Below are 14,890 nucleotides of genomic sequence, written 5' to 3'. Positions count from 1 at the left end.
TTCTGACTTCTGGAATATTCCCTCGTACAGCCAACGCTCCACCCTGTCGAAGTAATCTGACACATGGAGCAAGTTTGGGCATGCGTTAGTGGCATTAGTCGTGTGTGTGTGTTTGTACATCAAAACCTATGCAACCATACTGTATGTCGACAGACATCCAAGAAGGATAACATGTCAGAGAAAGAGAGAGTATGTGAGAGAGAGAAAGAAAGAGAGAGTGAGAGAAAAAGAGACAGGAAGCTAAAGAAAGACAGAGAGAGAGTGTGGTTGAGAATAATAAGAGAGAGAAAAAGCTTTATTGAGAGTGTAAGAGACAGAAAGAGACAGAGTCAGTCTAACGTTCTGTTAGCGTGTTCCATTTGCACCCAGTCCACAGTGCCCCTCTGTCCCCCTATAACCCATGCTCCCTATTAGCATGGTGGTCCTACAGAGGAGAAAGCTGGTTATTCAGAGAGCCAGGCCACAGACAACATCGGCCATCACACCAGAACAGGGCTCTGTATAAATAGAGGGGAGCCACTGGCCTCTGGAGGGGACCATTGCCACCATCGCGTGACTCTGAACACAGTCCTGAGAGGCCCAACAGTCACGATCTGCCCTCAGGGGTGAACCCCAACTTGTATGAATTGAGGAGAAGTATGAATAGTGGCTTGCCTGGTTTCCTGAGAGTCTTTTCCATTTCTGTTTGGGCCAACTCGTTGTTGAATGTAGAAGCAGTCAGGCAGCCTGGATAGGAAATGGCTACACCGAATATAGACACTTAAAAAGAAAGAAAGAGAGAGAAAATTAAGAGATAGAAAGAGAGACTGATTGACAGAGGTAGTCTGTGTTGTCTTAAGAGAAATGGGTGCAGAGAGAGGAGAAAGAGAGAGATGAAAGCCTACCATCTCTCCTGGCTGCTGTCCAGACAATGATGTCATGTTTAATGACCTCACCATGCAGTGTCATCATCGCCCCCCTTGTGCACCACTTTAGGTGCACCACAGCCCAAAGTGTCTGTCTCTTAACCACCGATATTACTGTACTACCACATGTCTCCATTGCCCAACACCTTGTGTAAAGACCACTAATCTTAATGGCTTCAATGGCATGGCCTATTAACTTGGTGTGAGCTAATTAACTTGTTTACCAAGGCCAGGGAAAGGCAACCATGTGATCAGGGTAGCTTTGAAGTAATTCTATTACAATATCTCTGAAGAGCTACTCACACCATGGATGAGTGGATCATTCACTGTACATGGAGGCGTAGGTGGACGCTCTCTCTCCACATCTCTCTCTCTCTCTGGCCCGATGTCTTCATTTTCAGGTAAAGCTAGTAACGCACCGTGACAGTAGCTGTCTGAGAGGAACTACTGGAGGCCTTCCTTTTCATATTCTCCTAAAAAAATTGCGTATTTCTTCTCTCTCTCTCTTTATGTCTGCGAGAGAACTAAGGGAGTCTTTATCCTGAGAGTCGGTTAGAGAGGCTGGGAACTCCAAATATAGAAATAGAACTAATAGAAGTGTACACAGTTCTAAAATCCATATGATTGTTAATTTAAGTGTTTAAAGCACCTTTTTAAATAGCAAATAAACCAAATTCATAGCAATATTATTATAGCCATATAGCCTACAGCTCAACTAGAAAACAAACCATTTCCACAGTACAGCAGTCTGTTGATCTGTGTACCCAGCCAGCCTGCTGCTGCTGCTGGTTTCTAGTGGATGATGGAGTTGTAGTAGAAGTTAATTAAAGGACAGGCGTCATTCCCTCCCTCCATCCCTCACACCGCTCAGTCCTGTGGGCGCCAGGGAAATAACAGGCCTCTCTCTCTCTCTCTTCACTGCTCTCAGAGCCCAGGGCCTCGTCTCAATCCCAAAAGTCACTCCCTTTCCTCCTATGCCCTCTATTCTCCGTCACTTCCCTTCAAGTAAGTTAGCGATAGGTCCACCTAGCTGAGGCTATATTGCAATTCAGCTATTTGGTTTAGCCAGATCTGTGACAAGAATTGAACAAGGGCAGAGAGCAGAGTAGAGGGGGAAACTCTTTGGCAATAAAAGGCATGCAGCCCTTGGGCGGCTCCATTGGTCAGTGCCCCAAAAAGTGTCAGACAGGTCACAAACTCCCCTAGACAACCCTCCCCACTGCCCACCCCACAACAAAAGAGCCAGCATCACCATATTCCTCTGGGATTGGGCGTGTCCAGAGAAGGGAAAAACAACAGTTGAATCTGAGCGCTGTTAAACTCCACATTCACCCTGATTATAATCTCTGGCTTTGCTGTTTGTTTGTTTTCAAACCCACAAAGGTTTACATTAGGAGCTCTGAAGTGTGGAAAATGCCTGCCAAGACCAAGACAGAGCGAAAAGAATAACCCACCAAAACATCCCTGCACGGTTGATGACCTGTCTTCTTGAGATGCATGGCGAATCTACAATACTGCAGTATACACTGTTTCATGCATCATTCTGACTAACAGATCAACATGGTTTATTTAAGTGGAAAAGCAACTTTGAATTGATGACCATTCGAATGAATGTCAGGTGGAAAAACACACAGATGTAGTTTACTTTACGAAGTCCTCCTCCGGATTGTAAGCTCCCCTTTGGCAGAAGAAAGTCATGATGTCATCACAGGGTATTCCCTTCTTCACTCTACCAAATATAGGCAGGAAGAATGGCCTACTGTAGTTTTAGGAAAGTGTGTGTGTGTGCAGTCATAACGATGGGCCCGTGGCTAATGTCGCCTCAACATTCTGCCAAGGAATGAATGGAAAGCGTGAATGGAATGTCTGGTATTCCCTAAATCATCACAGAGGTAGCTTCTCTCTCATACCTAAAGACTGGTATGTCTTTCTGACCCCCAACCTTTACAGTAATTGTTTTGTAGAACTGGCTGATGTTTGTGGAACTATTTCCATTCTTTTTTATTTTATTTCATGATGGATCAAAGTTATGTGACCTGTGACTTGTAGTAAAGAACAGAACACATTTCCTTTGATATTTCCTTGGGAAAAGCAGGCCAGCATCAATTTGTGACTTACAACCAAAAAACTAAATGAATGCTGACATAAGCCCTCAGCACGTTTCCAAAAGGCTTGGTGAGTTACAGTACATAAAGGTTTCCATGTTTCCTTACCATTTAAAGTAACTTTGGAGGGGAAATCAAACTTATAAAAGTTAATATTCTGTTAACTCATACCCAAATAATGTTGTTGACTTTTCCTATACTCATATTTGTGGCAAAAGCATAAATTGGAGAAAAAATCCCTTAAAAAACTCCACCTCAAACTTGTATCTCAAACAGAACATTTAAAAAATGCTTGCTATTTAACATATATTTAACATATGACATGATGTCATGTTGGCTCATTGGCTGAGCCGGCCAATCAGTGGTTTACTCGCGTAAATATTATATAAATATTTAACGACCGGTATACACCCACACCATCCTGTTGTTGGGGTACGCCCACACCATTCAAACACATAAAATCTTTAAACATACTTCATAACAATTGTTTGAAAGGAAAACAATTTCACTCATATTGTAGTTCATTTTAGGTCATATTGCATAGAAATCTGGAAACACTGAACAGTTACTTTAAGGAGAGAACATCATCAAAGATGGGCCTTGTTAGATGAACTATCTCACGCTACATTTTACAAACTGCCTCGGTAATTATTGTTTTCAACAAACTCTTCCATGTCTCTTCTTACATAAACTGTTCTCAACCGCAATTACAACTTGCAGCAAACATATCCAAAAGCCTCTGAGGAGAGCGGCAGGGAGAAATTAGAAACCTAGAATACGACACTGTTAGCAAACAGCCACATATAAAATCAAATCAGTAAGTAGTCTGGGCCTCTTGGAAGACATGTTACCGGTTAAGTCTCACGTCACCTAAGAGCAACAGGTCACAACACCCTGTCTGTATATCAGTTGTGTGTGTGTGTGTGTGTGTGTGTGTGTGTGTGTGTGTGTGTGTGTGTGTGTGTGTGTGTGTGTGTGTGTGTGTGTGTGTGTGTGTGTGTGTGTGGGTGTGTGTGCGCGTGTGTGCGCGTGTGTGTGGGTGTGTGCGCGTGTGTGCGCATGTGTGTGTGGGTGGTTATTGGGATCTCAGGGAGTCACATTAACCTGCAATGTCTAATGAAACATGACCCACACATCCTGCCGTTCATTCCGACTGTCTCCGTTTGCGTCGCAGTCTGGGGCTTTAAGCCTGTATTTCTCCATTCGTTCCTCAACCTCGGAATTCATTACTGACTGTCTTACGTTCCTGACCGCAAGAACGTAGGACAGTCAAACAGGAACACAATCACCTCAGCATTATGATGAGGTCATTCCCAACAAGTAACAGCTCCCGGTGTGATGACACAGAGCCACAAAGCATCCCAGGAATGTCCTCGCCCAAATATACTGAACTAAAATGTAAACGCAACATGTAACCATTTCAAAGATTTTACTGAGTTACAGTTCATATGAGGAAATCAGTCAATTGAGAAAAAAACGTTTTGGCTCTAATCTATGGATTTCACTTGACTGGGTATACAGATCTGTTGGTCATAGATACCTTAAATAAATGGTCCTCAGGATCTGGTCACAAAAGGCACCTGTGTAATGATCATGCTGTTTGATCAGCTTCTTGATATGCCACACCTGTCAGGTGGATGGGATTCTCTTGGCAAAGTTTGAGAGAAATAAGCTTTTTGTGCATGTGGAACATATCTGGGATCTTTTATTTCAGCTTATGAAACATGGGACCAACACTTTACATACTGCGTTTATATTTTTGTTCAGTGTATACAGTGGGCAAAAAAGTATTTAGTCAGCCACCAATTCGGCAAGTTCTCCCACTTAAAAAGATGAGAGAGGCCTATAATTTTCATCATAGGTACGCTTCAACTATGACAGACAAAATGAGAAAAAAAATCCAGAAAATCACATTGTAGAATTTTTTAAATTTTATTATTTTTTAAATTAATTGTACCTCTTTTTCTCCCCAATTTCATGGTATCCAATTGTTTTAGTAGCTACTATCTTGTCTCATCACTACAACTCCCGTACGGGCTCGGGAGAGACGAAGGTTGAAAGTGTCACGCGTCCTCCGATACACAACCCAACCAAGCTGCACTGCTTCTTAACACAGCGCGCATCCAACCCGGAAGCCAGCCGCACAATGTGTCAGAGGAAACACTGTGCACCTGGCAACCTTGGTTAGCACACACTGCGCCCGGCCCGCCACAGGAGTCGCTGGTGCACGATGAGACAAGGCCATCCCTACCGGCCAAGCCCTCCCTAACCCGGACGACGCTAGGCCAATTGTGCGTCGTCCCACGGACCTCCCGGTCGTAGCCGGTTACGACAGAGCCTGGGCGCGAACCCAGAGTCTCTGATGGCACAGCTGGCGCTGCAGTACAGCGCCCTTAACCACTGCGCCACCCGGGAGGCACATTGTAGGATTTTTAATGAATTTATTTGCAAATTATGGTGGAAAATAAGTATTTGGTCAATAACAAAAGTTTATCTCAATAATTTGTTATATACCCTTTGTTGGCAATGACAGAGGTCAAACGTTTTCTGTAAGTCTTCACAAGGTTTTCACACACTGTTGCTGGTATTTTGCCCCATTCCTCCATGCAGGTCTCCTCTAGAGCAGTGATGTTTTGGGGCTGTTGCTGGGCAACACGGACTTTCAACTCCCTCCAAAGATTTTCTATGGGGTTGATATCTGGAGACTGGCTAGGCCACTCCAGGACCTTGAAATGCTTCTTACGAAGCCACTCCTTTGTTGCCCGGGGAGTGTGTTTGGGATCATTGTCATGCTGAAAGACCCTGCCATGTTTCATCTTCAATGCCCTTGCTGATGGAAGGAGGTTTTACTCAAAATCTCACGATACATGGTCCCATTCATTCTTTCCTTTACACGGCTCAGTCGTCCTGGTCCCTTTGCAGAAAAACAGACCCAAAGCATAATGTTTCCACCCCCATGCTTCACAGTAGGTATGGTGTTCTTTGGATGCAACTCAGCATTCTTTGTCCTCCAAACACGACGAGTTGAGTTTTTACCAAAAAGTTCTAATTTGGTTTCATCTGACCATATGACATTCTCCCAATCTTCTTCTGGATCATCCAAATGCTCTCTAGCAAACTTCAGACGGGCCAGGACATGTACTGGCTTAAGCAGGGGGACACGTCTGGGCACTGCAGGATTTGAGTCCCTGGCGGCGTAGTGTGTTACTGATGGTAGGCTTTGTTACTTTGGTCCCAGCTCTCTGCAGGTCATTTACTAGGTCCCCCTGTGTGGTTCTGGGATTTTTGCTCACCGTTCTTGTGATCATTTTGACCCCACGGGGTGAGATCTTGCGTGGAGCCCCAGATCAAGGGAGATTATCAATGGTCTTCTATGTCTTCCATTTCCTAATAATTGCTCCCGCAGTTGATTTCTTCAAACCAAGCTGCTTATCTATTGCAGATTCAGTCTTTCCAGCCTGGTGTTTTTGGTGTCCTTTGACAGCTCTTTGGTCTTGGCCATAGTGGAGTTTGGAGTGTGACTGTTTGAAGTTGTGGACAGGTGTATTTTATACTGATAACAAGTTCAAACAGGTGCCATTACAGTTTTTTTCGATTGCTAAACGACAGTGGGCACAACTGGAGTCACATGTGCAATACTCTAACTACAGTCTGCACTACCAACAGTCACCTGAGCTAAACAGTTCACATCACCTGCAAAACTCATTCCAAGCAACACAACTCTTAACACATGGCTCAAAACACGCTCAGTGCAGCCAAACACTATGCACAACCCTCACTGAGATAACACACACTGTCTCTCAGAACACACTGAGAGTAAAAACACTAGCATCAAACACCAATACAGAAAATACAAACTTTTCATCTTTACAGTTTGAACAATTTCAGTGACTTCATACAAAGTAATATTTTCTTCAAAGAAAAGAGTGACATTCTTTCACATGATTTATATATTTTTTTAGAACATAACAATTCTTTAAGGTAAATTAAAATTAGCAGTTTGCTTCAATAGTCTGTAGTAATTTACGGAATTACAGTAATGAGAAAAAAAAGGTAGAAACTAAAAGTACATACTGTAATTCGAACAAATAATTGAGGGGCTAATCCTGCCTCTCTCTAGCATCAGGCCACAGGTTTTCTTCAACATCACATCTAATGTTTTCTCTTGCCATGCACCTGGGGAAGAACCTTCTGGAGTGCCTTATCCATCCCTGGCAGTCCTCTGGACTCGTGTCCTCACATCCGGCACGCATGGCTTCCAAAAGAGACATTTGGTCATGTGGGTGGTGACCAAACACTTTCCACCTCCAGGCAGAGAAAAACTCCTCTATTGGGTTGAGGAAGGGTGAATATGCAGGCAGGTACAAAACCATAAATATGTGATGTGCTGCAAACCAATCTGTGACAGCTGCAGAGTGGTGAAAAGCAACGTTATCGAAACTATGACAAAAACTTGGGGGTTTCTTACTGGCTCCCCCTGTTCTGCTGGCACTAGCTGAGCATAGAGCTGTTCTAGGAAAGCTATAAGCCTTTCTGTGTTGTATGGGCCAATGAGTGGTGTGTTGAGAAGCAAACCATCATTGGCCATTGCAGCACACATGGGGATTTTCCCCCCTTTGGCCTGGAACCTCCACAGTTGGCCCTTTGACCTATAACATTCCTTCCTCTGCGCTGTGTTTTGGCAAGGTTAAATCCAGCTTCATCGATAAATACAAATGAATGTGGTCTTTCCAGTGCTTCCACCTCCATTACTCTCTGAAAAACAGTAAGTGCACAGTTTTACTGTAGAAATGCTAGTGTTTTTTTTACTGTAAATATTTTGTATAGCTGTGTACGTAACCTCAGACGTCTTACCTGGACATATTGGTATCTTTGCTCTTTTACCTGTTCACTGTTTCTCTCGAACGGTACAGTGTATAACTGTTTCATTGTAACTTGATGTATGCTTTTATGTTATTTTCAATTATTAAACTCCATAATGTCTGTCTGTTATATTTGACAACAAAAATAATAATAAAAATACGATGCCGTGCAAAACCAGTTTACCCAAATATAATATATTCTATTGATAAAATAGTCGAGTGACCGCTCTAACAATACAAATAACAAAAATGGAAACCAGGCGGGAGGAGGCGAGATCAGATGGGACCGTTCTAGCCAATGAGAGGGCAGATACGTGTGTGACCAAAGTTGCCGGAATGCCACGTGCGTCCACTTATATCAGTGCATTCAGAACAACCCGAACATTACGAAACTTCTATTCGATCAAATACGCCTGTTGACAAATTAGCAATTACATTTTTGTTGACCAAAATCAACACTTTCATTGACCACTTCGTGGTCTTATTTTCGTGGAAAGATTTGGGGCAGAGTAAACCCTCTCGCTTCGCCTCTTCTTCTGGTTTACCCAATGGCAAAGATACATAGGAGTCAGGTTAGGTTGGGGGCAATGGGCAGCAATAGTTGTTGTGCTGACAGAATTAACATTTTCAAATATATCATTATCAGCCAGCACTCTATCTTGAATCTCCCGCAGTTTTATTGCATTGTTGAAAACAACCATGTCAACAATAGCATTTTCCTGCGCATCTGAAAATATTTTTCCTCTTCCCCCTGTTGGGGGCAGCCTTTGGGTCCTGTTGTAAAAAATATATTTTACAGTCAAACTTACTGTAATATATTTATTTTATTTTTTTATTTCACCTTTATTTAACCAGGTAGGCTAGTTGAGAACAAGTTCTCATTTGCAACTGCGACCTGGCCAAGATAAAGCATAGCAGTGTGAACAGACAACACAGAGTTACACATGGAGTAAACAATTAACAAGTCAATAACACAGTAGAAAAAAAGGGGAGTCTATATACAAGCTGTGCGCAAAAGGCATGAGGAGGTAGGCGAATAATTACAATTTTGCAGATTAACACTGGGGTGATAAATGATCAGATGGTCATGTACAGGTAGAGATATTGGTGTGCAAAAGAGCAGAAAAGTAAATAAATAAAAACAGTATGGGGATGAGGTAGGTGAAAATGGGTGGGCTATTTACCAATAGACTATGTACAGCTGCAGCGATCGGTTAGCTGCTCAGATAGTAGATGTTTGAAGTTGGTGAGGGAGATAAAAGTCTCCAACTTCAGGGATTTTTGCAATTCGTTCCAGTCACAGGCAGCAGAGTATTGGAACGAAAGGCGGCCAAATGAGGTGTTGGCTTTAGGGATGATCAGTGAGATACACCTGCTGGAGCGCGTGCTACGGATGGGTGTTGCCATCGTGACCAGTGAACTGAGATAAGGCGGAGCTTTACCTAGCATGGACTTGTAGATGACCTGGAGCCAGTGGGTCTGTGTAAATATTATATAATTGCAATACAAAATAGATTCCTGTAATGTTTTCATTTACTGTAAGGATGTAACTCTCACCTGTTTGTATGATGGAAAATTCGCATTACAGATGCCACTGTGGATCTTTGCAGATTGGGTTGCACCCTCAACCCTGCCTCTCTCAATGAGAGACCATGGTTCACGACATGGTCTATAAGTGTAGCCCTTATTTCATCTGAAATAACAGCTCTTTGTCTTCTTTGTCTTCCTCCACGCATCCGCCCTCTCCCTGCCACCCTTCTCCCTCCACGAACCCATCTTCCTTGTTCCATTTCCAAAATTAGTCTTTCTGAGCTCTACCTATATATACTGTAATATGTGTGTGTGTTCACTAACAAGTCTAAAACAAGACACCTGCTTAGCCTTTCAGCTGAAATTGCGATCAGCAGTGTTCGAAAGCTACAAGGCTGAAATCTATTCCGTTTTGAATGTGTGGTTCACAGTTTTGACAGCAGTGTGTTAGCATTTGAACAAAGTGCTGTAAATCCACAGTGTTGTGCAGGTTGTGGTTAAAGTCATGGGATAAGTGTGTAGAGTTTTGAAAACTGTGTTCAAGCAATGAAAAACTAGAGTTTGGTCCAGAACTAGAGTTTGGTCCACATGAACTGCTGCTGTGCAGACTGTAGTTAGAGTTTTGCACATGTGACTCCAGTTGTGTCCACTGTCGTTTAGCAATCAAAAAAAACTGTAATACAGGTAACGAGTGGAAGGACAGAGGAGCCTCTTAAAGAAGAAGTTACAGGTCTGCGAGAGCCAGAGATCTTTCTTGTTTGTAGGTGACCAAATACTTATTTTCCACCATAATTTGCAAATAAATTCATTAAAAATCCTACAATGTTATTTTCTGGATTTTTTTCTTCTCATTTTGTCTGTCATAGTTGAAGTGTACCTATGATGAAAATTACAGGCCTCTCTCATTTTTTTAAGTGGGAGAACTTGCACAATTGGTGGCTGGCTAAATACTTTTTTGCCCCACTGTATATGTTACAATTAAGCGTGGTTAGTTAGCACTGTTGTCTAAATTAGTTTAACTCACCCCTCCCTGGTGTATATACTGTGAATGTCTGAATGAGCATCCTTTGTGACAAACACACTGGGAGAGAAATTACATTCAGTCTGTGGCAGACAAAGAGAAGGGAAAATGTTTATCTGCTAATATAGGGTAGTAGTGTTGGTATGATGTCCCAAGCCGGGCTTCATACACATTGACTCAGGTTGACCTAAAAAAACGTGTGTGTGTGTGTGTGTGTGTGTGTGTGTGTGTGTGTGTGTGTGTGTGCATTTGAAGGTTCTTTTGAGGTCTGAGGTTTTAATGGGAATGCCCCTGTAATTCACCCTGATCCCCAGAGTCTGAAATGATTCATGAGTCTAAAAACAGCTAATGAGATAAATACCGTCTATCAGTCTGCCTCAGTTTATCCTTCCCACTGCACTCTACAGAACAGGGTGACATCATCACATCTCAGACTGAGAGAACTGACATTGATTATCTCCCTGGATGGCTGCTCTTTTATTCCCCAGTCAAACATTTCATTGGTTCCTTTTACAACAGTTCAACATGGTTTTCAAATCGATATGGGTGTTTTGAAGCAATTCAATGCTTATCAAAACAGAAAATGAGCCATGAGTGTATATTATAGAACTATTGTGATGAATACTGGACCTATATTGTCATAGCATTTATTCCACTCATTATATGGGATGATATCATCGCTTTACAGACTGACTGAGTGATAAGAAAATGTATCATCTCACTGACTTTTAATCTGCTGAATGAGACAATGAGCCCCTCAGGGTGATTGGTATAGACAAGGTTATCAATCACTCTGATTGGAAAATTGGATCGTGTGACAGGTTTTGTAGTGTAGAGAGTGAGTTATCCCACAGGTGGACCGGGGTCTACTGGTGGACCGGGTCTGGTCTCCTGTGTCATAGATGTCTTTGGGGTCAGCATAGAAACCAATTATGTTGTAAGGTCACAAAAAAAAATCAGGATTGCAGCAAAGGTTCATGATTGCAGCGACCTTAAGCGACCGTTGCTGGATTCTTAAACACAGAGATACACATTGAGGCTTCTTGTCACGTATTCATCCGATGACATGGAAATCTCTTGTAAGCGTATACCGTTGTCATGACAACACAGCTATTAGGCTCAGTATCAGTTGGTAAGGATAGTGTTGAGAGAGCTGAGAGGTCAGAAGTGAAGTGACGAGTGATCGTCTCATCATCTCGTCCCCAGTGGTGTGTTTTGTCTGTTGTGCAGTAGTAGACTAAACAAAGACAGACCAGCGAGTCCCTCGAGACCTGGGTTGGGAGTTCATTCAAGGCAGGGATCTGATCTTGCAGTTGCTTTGGGAAAACAAAGTGCTATAAGAGTTCTAAAGCTTTGCTTGGCTGGCAATGGTAGTGTATTCGACTAAACATAAGGAACTACTGCTGTTAATACACTACAACAAACGGAAAACCCCCCTCAGTGAAACTTGACTCACTGATTCCCTTGTAGTCTATTCTAAATAGCTTACAATGCTTTGAATGGTATCTGAACTTGTAGTAAGTCACGGCCGAATACCGACCGGGGACACAGGGCACGTCCCCATGGGCCCTGACCTCCAGGAGGCCCCATTCATTTTGTTAGTCATTCCCACTCATTGTGGGAATGGCAGGAAATTTGCTTTAAAACTGCAACCACTCATTGTGGGAATTGCAGGAAATTTGCTTTAAAACTGCAACCATTTCTTTCCACTCCATGGCAAATGGGTAGAATTGCATGAAATGTGTTATAAAAATGCAAAGTTGTCTCTACATCCCATGGCAAATGGGTAGAATTGCATGAAATCTGTCATAAAATGCAATGTTTTCTCTCCGCCCCATGGCAAATGGTTAGAATTGCATGTCATCTGTTATAAAACTGCAACATTTTCTCTACACCCATGGCAAAATGGGTAGAATTGCAAGAAATTAAATCTAAAACTTACCAAATCTCGCTTAGGGCCCGCAAAAGGCTAGAGCCGGCCATGCCCCTCAATAAGTGAAGGTGAGAATGACAGACTGATGGCGTCAGGGTGTTCTGTATCTGTATGAGGTCATCATGAAGCCCGGAGGCGGTTTGGGTTTTATGGATTTCTGCCCTGTCATGCTCCGTCCACTTCCATCTGACATGATCAAGACTTAATGAGAATGAATGTGATTCCTTCCATATGACATGATCAAGATCTAATGAGAATGAATGTGATTCCTTCCATATTACATGATCAAGACCTAATGAGAATGAATGTGATTCCTTCCATTTGACATAATCCAGATATAATGAGAATGAATGTGATTCCTTCCATTTGACATAATCCAGATCTAATGAGAATGAATGTGATTCCTTCCATTTGACATAATCCAGATCTAATGAGAATGAATGTGACTCCTTCCATTTGACATAATCCAGATCTAATGAGAATGAATGTGACTCCTTCCATTTGACATAATCCAGATCTAATGAGAATGAATGTGACTCCTTCCATTTGACATAATCCAGATCTAATGAGAATGAATATTATTCCTTCCATCTGACATGATTCAGATCTAATGAGAATGAATGTGATTCCTTCCAAAAAGTGTACACTGACTCTGTACTAGCCTTACTACCCTCCAGCTAGAGATAGGGAGAGAGATGAGAGAGAGAGATGAAAAGGGAGCTAGATGAGAGAGAGATGAAAAGAGAGCTAGATGAGAGAGAGAAAGATGGAAAGAGAGAGATGGAGGAAGAGAGATGAGAAGAGAGAGAGATTGAAAGAGATGGAGGGAGAGAGAGAGAGAGATGAAGAGATGGAGCCCTTTGAATTTAATTGAGAGACAACCCAATTCCGGTATTTTTTGCACTAATTGGTCTTTTGACCAATCAAACCAGATATTTTCACATCAGCTCTTTTTCAGAGCTGATCTGATTAGTCAAAAGACCAATTAGTGAGAATTGAATTGGGTACCTTTGTGAACGGCACCTTAGAGGAGTGATGGAAGAAGGGGAGAGAGGTCTGGGGGGTTGGGGTGTGCGGCTGATCAAATGACCATCTCTGGGTTATAAATCAAATCCTTATTAAGTCTCTTTGGAGGGTACACAAGAAGCAGGCACGTCATTTCTTTGACTGCTTCTGTGGGGTAAAGAGCAGATCCCAATCAGTCACATATTCACACATGCCAAAGTCACCCTGCTAGAATGACATCATGGACGAAAACCCACCAGTCAATTCAGTCCCCCACCCACGCATACATTTACACACACACACACACACACACACACACACACACACACACACACACACACACACACACACACACACACACACACACACACACACACACACACACACATACAGGTCTGTGTGCAGCAACCATGGCAACCAACATCTAAGCCATGACATCACCCTTCCCACCCCAGGAGAGGAGAAGGTGACTCGTGACTTGTCTGATTTCACTCAGCTAGATGTAGAAACTCGATAACAGTTCCAAAACTGTCAGGATGCTTAAACAACTCTCTATGTGGTTGACAGTGCTAACACTAAACTACCAAAACAGGCCATGTTACAGGTCCAATCAGCTGTCAGGGCCTACCTAGACCCATATCAGACCAAGGGGGGAAATTCCCTCTGACCACCAACTACCGCCCACTGTCTAGCACCTCCACAGTCCTATGCTGTTGTGGGACTAATTCTTGAGCCTACAGTTTTCCCACAATCGTGAGTCACTGCATGGCTCTCCCGCTATCACACAGGTTCTGTCTGGAACCATTCAAATGGACATAGACACGGTATACACACATCACATCACTCCATACAGGTGCAGGGTTTAGAGAATATCATTTGAAAAGAAAGGATCCTTTTTTGTTCAGAAGGCTTTCATTACCTATTAGTCAAATACATAGTGTACATAAAGACCACACACGTACACAGAACATTAACGTCATTTAGCAGACACTCTTAATAACCAGAGCGATTAGGGTTAAGTGCCTTGCTCAAGGGCACATTGTTCACCCTGTTGATGGCTCGGGGATTCCAACCAGCAATCTTTTGGTTACTGGCCCAATGCTCTTAACCACTACGCTACCTGCCAGACTACATTGTCTTCAATTAGCCACAACTGGTGAAAAATGAAATTCAGATTACAGACGATGACTCAATGGATGAATTAATTATTGAATGAATCATCTTGCACTCCTAGGAAACAATGGAGACATGCTAGAGTGGAACGAGTGGGATGGGGGTCCATACATCCTGGGACAACCCCTAAACCCAGACTGCAGACTGCTCCAGACACCCACGCACCACATGGTGGGCCCTGGCCCGAGCCCTGACTCCTGACTCAGCCGTCTAGGACCATCTCAGACCCTGAGAACAGGATGTGTCACAAGCTTAGAGTTCTGTATTTGCCCGTGTAATGTAGTCCACCTGTGAATGGCCGACCTGGTATTAACTATATTTGATAGGGCTGTCAACTAACTTGCTTTAATGCAGTA

At 42.9% G+C, this 14,890-nt stretch overlaps 1 long non-coding RNA gene across 1 annotated transcript in view; it reads left to right on the top strand.

Moving 5' to 3' along the window:
* The window catches only part of LOC135543361 (uncharacterized), a 26,621-nt gene extending 11,731 nt beyond the window's left edge, over positions 1 to 14,890 (top strand). Inside the window, exon 3 of the long non-coding RNA XR_010456207.1 lies at positions 14,596 to 14,890. This is a non-coding gene — a long non-coding RNA (uncharacterized LOC135543361). The remainder of the gene's footprint in view (positions 1 to 14,595) is intronic.

Source organism: Oncorhynchus masou, chromosome 7 (genome assembly GCF_036934945.1).
Source record: "Oncorhynchus masou masou isolate Uvic2021 chromosome 7, UVic_Omas_1.1, whole genome shotgun sequence".
Taxonomy (NCBI): domain Eukaryota; kingdom Metazoa; phylum Chordata; class Actinopteri; order Salmoniformes; family Salmonidae; genus Oncorhynchus; species Oncorhynchus masou.
Note: the sequence above shows the minus strand (reverse complement) of the source record. Positions and strands in the feature narration are given on the sequence as shown.